Below are 7,917 nucleotides of genomic sequence, written 5' to 3' on the forward strand. Positions count from 1 at the left end.
CGCCAGATCCTTAACCCGCTGAGCAAGGCCAGGGATCAAACCCGCAACCTCATGGTTCCTAGTTGGATTTGTTTCTGCTGCACGACAATGGGAACTCCCAGTTAGACACTTCCTAATCAGGAATATTAGAACCAGGAATTACAAACTCTGGTGGTATAACTTTAAACACAAAAATCAGTTTCACATCTTGTTTTCTTCTTCTTTTTTTTTTTTTTTTCTCCTCTTTTCTTTTTAGGGCCACACCTGTGGCATATGCAAGTTCCCAGGCTTGGGGTTAAATTGGAGCTACAGCTGTTGTCCTATACCACAGCAACACAGGATCCAAGCCATGTCTTCGACCTACACCACAGCTCACAGCAACACCCAGATCCTTAACCCACCAAGCGAGCCCAGGGATCGAACCCGCAACCTCATGGTTCCTAGTTGGATTCGTCTTCACTGCGCCATGATGGGAACTCCTGTTTTTTTTCTTCTTTTTTAGACCCGCCATCATTTTGTTTTCCGAAATTATTGATGTCTTTACTCTGCTGAACAAGATAATGGCAGTGAAAAGACAGATACTGGGTGGGGTCAGGGGTGGGGGGAACTCTTCTAAAACAAGAAGAAACTTTCTTCTTTTAATCATTAAATCAGAAATCCTCAGAGTAAAAATATGCCAGATGTCCTGCAATAATAATACTATTCCACCATGCTCTCTGGCCCAGCTTGATGTGAAATAGCCTTACATTTCTAAATAAATAGTGTTTAATTTGAGACTGAGCAGCCCTACCCTATCATGGAAAATCTTTATAGGTTGGAAAATATGTTCAGTATGTCATACTTTAGGTATATAATCTAGCCATATTCTGTAACATAGCTACACTGCAGTTTATACTGAACAACCCTGGGTTTTTAAGAAAATATATTCATATCCTAAATATTTGTTTTTCCTTGTCATAGGAAATATTAGCCAAAAGGAATATCCTGTATCCCAAGAAAAATTTTAGTGATGGGGAAACTTAGAAAGTGGTAGTTAAAAAGCTGATGATTGCCCTAGCGGGGTTGCCGTGCATGTTTGTGTCAATTGTGCACAATTCCAGGGGCTACCTAAAAGATAGACAACAGTGTGAATGGCGCCCCCTGGAGGTGAGCAACACCTGGCAGCCCAGATTTTAACAATTAGTAAAGCTTTCGAAAACGTTCATGTTTTTTCTCAGATTTACACTGAAGACCAGTTGTAAGATGCAGTGGGACATTTATTATTAATCCTTATGTGTTTGTGTGTATGCAAGTTCTTAGTTTTTTCTCTCCATACTGGTTTTAAGACTTCCCTACTGGCTGAACTTCAGCACACTAGTTGGGCATTCTTCCAGCTTTAGGTTTTCATGAATCAGGGAAAACGTGTGCTGTTTTGAGGAGCAGTTCATCAGGCGTGCTCAAGCAGCCCTGGGCTAATTTATGAAGTCCCTCCCCCCATTCTCCTTCTCCCTCTCAGTTCCTGCCAGCATCCTACTTGTATCTTTATCTAGCCCTTACTTCATCTTACCTGTGTTAGAGGTTGGTTAGGGTTCATTGTTTCCACATCTGTGTTCCTCACCACCCTGAAACATTCTGCTGCCCATCCCTGCCTTGTCATTCTCCCATCACCACCACAGCAGTTAGCATGGTACCTTGAATCTCTGCTTTCCTGACCCTTCTTTTTAATCTTTTACAGTTTGGTTCTTTTTCATTTCCTTTAGTCAGGAGGAAAACATGAGGTGTCTAGATGGGGAAGATAACTGGAGGCAATGAGAAGAAAGCCTACCCCCCCTATGATATTAGACCCGTGTGTTATTTGGTCATAACCATGCACTTCCTCACCAGGCCAGGTCTGATCCAACTTTAGTAAAACAACATGAGGAGGAGGATGTTGTGAATTTTATGACAGTTTAAGTTTTTTTAGTGGCACAGCTGATTTTACAATGAAAATAGAAGAGTTTCTGGAATGATGTACAAGAAACTGGTAACCATGGTTCCTTCTAAGCAGGGAATTGAGTGGCTCTGGGATGGAGGGAGAATCTCATTGTACATCTTTATTTTACATTTTGAATTTCATACCATGTGACCATATTAGGTATTGAAATAGATACATAAAATAAAAAAAAAAGGAAGCAGGCAATTGAATAACTAGGTATGAAATGAATTGATTCCATTCAAAGTTCTGTTATACAAAAGGGTTCAAATATATTTAAAAAGTAGATCAGAAAGAGAGGTATGATTATTTTTCATTTTGTGTTAGAAACTTTAAAAATGTTTTACTGTTTGCTGAAAAAGTTAAAATAAAAATTCAGTTTAGGTGTCTGTCCCTCATGTAAAACTAATCCTCACTCTAAACACACAACTGGAAAAAAAAAAAAAAGGGAAAAAAACCACTCAACTACTTCTTTTTAGTTTTCTTTTCTCTTCAGATGAACTTGGGGCCAGTTTAAAGTGAAACTCTGACTTAGTGAATGCATCTGTTGCTCCACCTCCCCCTTGTATGGGAAATCTGTTCAGGGGATGCCATAGTTCCCAAGTGCTGCCTACTTTGCCTTCTCCTTCCTGCCAACAAGAGCAGGCACTCAGGACCTGAGGTTTGGGTGTCACACAGCTAAGAGATCTGCCATCTCAGATGGTCTCATCTGCCATCACCAGAGTGGTCCTTTTCTGTATAGTTTATGGAACCTATCTCTATAGTCATTTCTGTACTTACAGTTGCACTATGTTCCTTTCAACACCTGCTGGAACACTTTTAGAGACTCTGAATCAAGCAAATGACCTACATAGCAAGTCTATGAGAAGCTGGGTATCACATTTCCAATTCTGTATCTATTATCTGTTCATCTCTGTTTTGAAGAATCAGCAAACTTATGTCAAGTTCAGTACATCTAATAACATCATCATGTCATTGCCTGTAGGTTTCCTCCTACATGCCACAAACCAAAAACAACTTTTTCATTTTTATAATTACTTCAAGTATGTGTTTGAATATATTTATATGTGTTTTATATGTCTACCTTTAGCTACCACAGAATTAATAGTTACTTACTCGGGTATCTGAAGGTAGGAAAGTAGCTGACATTTTTCCATTGAAAAATATCTAGTAATAGTTTAGAATATTTTATAATTGTAAAAGGTAAGTCAAATAAACTTTAAGGCTTTTAATGCTCTCTTATTACCTTTCCAGTTTACAAATTAAAAGTTTCATAATAAAGCTTTTCATCACATTGAAATAAAGGGAAAACAAAAGATGAATAAAGCATGTTAATTATATCAATTAATAGAGGATAATTTTAACAGAATAATCAAATTAATATGGGATTTCATATTTTAAGCATAATTTTAATTATACAAGTTACACATGAATACATTCTCAAAGATAATTCAAAAACTACCAATAAGGATATTCCATACCTTTGACTTTGTATTTAAAACGCACACACAAACATACACACACACACAATGTGCCGTCCAGTATGGTAGCCACTAGCCTCATTTGGCTATTAGCCACTTGAAATGTAGCTAATTTGAGTTTAGATGTGCTATAAGTGTAAAATATATACTGGGTTGTAAAGACATTGTATGAAAAAGCAAAGTATCTTAATTTTTATATTGATTACATATTGAAATAATATTTTTCATTACTGGATTACATAATTATTAAAATTTAATTCATTTGTTTCTGTTACTTTTAAAATTTTACCTACTAGGAAATTTAAAATTTTATATGTGGCTTATAATTATGTCTTGTATTCTATTTCTATTAGACAACACTATACACATACATATATATACACACAGGCAAATATTTGTGAACTTTTTAAAAAGTGTAAACAGAGTAATAATGTCTTTTCCTGAAACTCACATTTTTCATTCAACATATGTTTTAGAGGTTTTTCCTTGTCAGTATATTTAGGTTAACACCATTCTTTTCAAATACTGCATAGTATTCCTTGTTAGTAAAGTGCTCTAGTTTGTTTCAATTTTCTACTATTACTGGCACATTTAAGTTGTTTTCACTTTTCCTTAGGAACATTGTTTCTGGGAATGTCACTGAACGTGACTCTTTGTGTGCATCTGGGAACTTGTTTCTTCTAGAAAGGGTCAAAGGATATGTGCATTTAAAATTTCTATAAATCCTCCAGATTGTTTGTTCAAAGACTGTACTACCACAGGAAATATGATTTCCTTACAGTTTCATCTTTTTTTTAAATCATGTGCCACTTTTTCTTTTTTTTAATGGCTTCACTGAGGCATATGGAAGTTCCTGGGCCATGGATCAAATCTGAGCTGTAGCTGCAGCAACACCAGATCCTTAACCCACTGTGCCAGGCGAGAGATTGAACCGATGCCTCTCTTGTGACCCAAGCCACTGCATTTGGATTCTTAATCCACTGCACCATAGCGGGAACTCCATGTCCCATTTTAAATTTTTTATCATGGTAAAATATATGTAACATAAAATTCATCATTTTAACTATTTTTAAGTGTATAGTTTGGTGGTGTTAAGCACATTCACATTATCGTGTAGTCATCTGCAGAACTTTTTTCATCTTCCCAAACCGAAACTTCATACTCTTTGAACAGTAACTCCCCATCTCTCTCCCTAGCCCCTGGCAATCACCATTCTACTTTGTGTCTCTATGAATTTGACTACTCTGGCTACTTCATGTAAGTGAATCATATGCTAGTTTTCCTTTTGTGTCTGGCTTAACTTAGCATAATGTCTTCAGGGTTCACCCATGTTGTAGTATGTGTCAGAATTTCCCTCCTTTTTAAGACAAAATAATATTCCCTTGTATGTATATACCATATTTTGTTTACCCATTCATCCATCTGTGGACATTTAGGTTACTTCCACTTTTTGGCTATTGCAAATTATGCTACTATTAATATGAGTATATAAACATCTGTTGAAGTTCATGCTTTCAGTTCTTTTGGGTATATATCTAGAAGTGAAATTGTTGGATCATATGATAATTCTATTTTAAATGTTATGAGGAACTGCCATCCTGTTTTCCACAGCAGCTCCACCATTTCACATTCCTACCAGCAATGCACAAGGGTTCCAATTTCTCTGTATCATCCCTAATACTTATTTGTTTACTAATAGCCATTCTAATGGGTGTGAAGTGATATATTTTACTGTGGTTTTGATTTGCATTTCCCTAATGATTAGTGATATTGAGAATCTTTTCATTTGCTTATTAGCCACTTGTACATCGTCTTTGGAAAAATGTCTATTCAAGTCTTGCCAAGTTTTTAAACAGGTTGCTCTGTTGCTGTTGAATTGTAGTTCTTTATATATCCTGAATATTAATCTCTTATAATATGATTTGTAAATATTTCCACTTATTCCATAGATTGTCTATTCAATCCCTTGATAGTGTCCTTTGATGCACAAAGTTTTTAATTTTGATACGGTCCAGTTGATCTACTTTTTCTTTTGTTGCTTGTGTTTGTTTTTTTGGTTTTTCTTTTTTCTTTTTAGGGCTGCGCCCATGGCATATGGAGGTTCCCAGGCTAGGGGTCAAATCGGAGCTGTAGCCACCAGCCTACACCACAGCTGCAGCAATGGGGGATCCAAGCCACCTCTGCAACCTACACCGCAGTTCACGGCAACACCGGATCCTTAACCCACTGAACGAGGCCAGGGATCAAACCTGCAACCTCATAGTTCTTAGTTGGATTCGTTTCCACTGCACCATGACGGGAACTCCCTGTTGCTTGTGTTTTTGATGTCCAAAAAATTTTTGCCCAATCCAATGTCAAGAGGCTCCCCCAGACTTTTTCTTCAAGTTTTTCGCTCTTAATGTTTAGCTTCTTTGATACATTTTGAGTTGATTTTTGTATGTGGTATGAGTGTCCAAATTCATTCTTTTGCATGTAGATATCTAAGTTTCCCAATACCATTTGTTGTAAAGATTTCCCTTTCACCATTAAATACTGTTGACATCCTTGTTGAAAATCATATGACCATGTAAGTGAAGGTTTATTTCTGGGCTCTCTATTCTATTGCTTTGTATATATGCCTGCCTTTCTACAATAACATGTTTTGATTACTGTAGATTTGAAATAAGTTTTGAAATCAGGAAGTGTGAGGCATCCAATTTAGTTCTTTTTCCAGGTTTTGTCAATTCAGGGTCCTTGACATTTCATATGAATTTTAGAATGGATTTTCTATTTCTGCAAAACAAAAAATGTTACTGGGATTTTGACAGGAATTGTACTGAATCTGCAGATTTCTTTAAGTAGTATTGACATCCTCCAATTTAGGAACACAGGACGTCTTTTCATAGTTTTATCATTTTATATCTTGCTTAGGAAGATCTTTGCAATGCTAAAGTTGTAAACAAATTTTTCCATATTTTCTTCTAATAAAGTAGTTTTTCTTTTTACTTTTAGCTTCCTAAACTAGCTAGGATTTTTTTTTTCCCTGGTGTGAGAAAGTTTTCCCATAATGTTTTAATTACTCTATATATATGTTTTGCTATCTGGAAGGGTAACTCATGGTTCTTTCCCTCATAGTTCTTCTTTTCCAATATTTTAAATATTTTCCTGTATATTTTTGCTTCTAGATGACTGTTAGAATCATCTCGATAAGTTCCAAAAGAGATATTATTTGCATATTGATTTGGATTGCATTGATTTCATAAAATAATCTTGGGAAAATTGTGACTTTTTTATAATAGTGTCTTTGCATTTTGAGGGAAAGTTTATTTCTAATTTCTGTATCCCTATTATCACATGGTCCCTGGGAACCTTGTTTGCTTGGATTATATCCAGATTGCCTCTGTAAAGCAGTTCTGTCCAATGGAACTTCTGTGACAATGAACATGTTCTGTATCTGTGATGTCTGATATGTGGGTATTCAACACTTGAACGCTCACATGTAGCTACTGAACCCTAGAAATTTGACTAAAGCTACCAATAAACTAAATTATAAGTTTTATTGATTTTTTATTAATTTAAATTTAAATGGACACATGTGACTAATGGCTACCGTAAGAGAAAGTGCAAGTTTAGGATATGTGAATAATTGTGTAACTGAATACTTTTATAGTAAGTAGAGGTAGGTAGCAAAAGAATCACTGATACCTACTGTATGAAAGATACTGCATAAAGCATTGAGGAGAGTCTAAAGACCATAATAGTAATACAAATGGATTCCTAAAAAACTTAAAACCCTGTCCCAGGTAAAGGACAAACTGTTAACAAATACTAATGCTGTCAGGAAAACACAATTACAAAAAAAAATGTAATTGCTATGGATATTTGCTCAAGAAAAAATGCTCACATCAGATTAAAAGAGTAGGAAAGGCTTTGTGGATGAAATACTTTTGGAGACTGACATTGAAGGAATTATTCAGAATTTAAGAGAGTATTAGAAGATTTCCATTTTCTGAAATATGGAGGAATAGAGAAGAGGGAAAAAAATGAGGTGTGTTGGAAAATAACTGTATTTGTTTCCTAGGGCTGCTGCAACAAATTACCACAAATCTAGTGGCTTAAAACATCACAAATGCATTCGTTCACTATAAGCCAGTAGTCCAAAATCAGTGTCATTGGGCTGAAATCAAGCCATGCTCTCTCAGAAGGCTCTAGGGAAGAGTGTTTTTTGCTTCTTCCAGCTTCAGGTGGCTGCTGGCCACATCACTCTAGTTTCTGCCTCAGTGGTCACACTGCTCCTCTTTGGTCAGTGTTCAAATCTCCCTCTGCTTCCCTCTTATAAGAATCTATGTGCTATATGTATGGTCCGCCTGGATAATCCAGGATAATCTCTCTCCATCTCAAGGTCCTTAATCACATCTGCAAAGACTGCCCCTACCCTATGCCTTTTTTACCATATAAGGTAACATTCCCAGGCTCCAGGGACTAGGACGTGGACATCTTTTGGTGGCCCATTTTCCAGCCTACCAC

The sequence above is a fragment of the Sus scrofa genome, chromosome 14 (genome assembly GCF_000003025.6).
Source record: "Sus scrofa isolate TJ Tabasco breed Duroc chromosome 14, Sscrofa11.1, whole genome shotgun sequence".
In the NCBI taxonomy this organism is placed as follows: Eukaryota; Metazoa; Chordata; class Mammalia; order Artiodactyla; family Suidae; genus Sus; species Sus scrofa.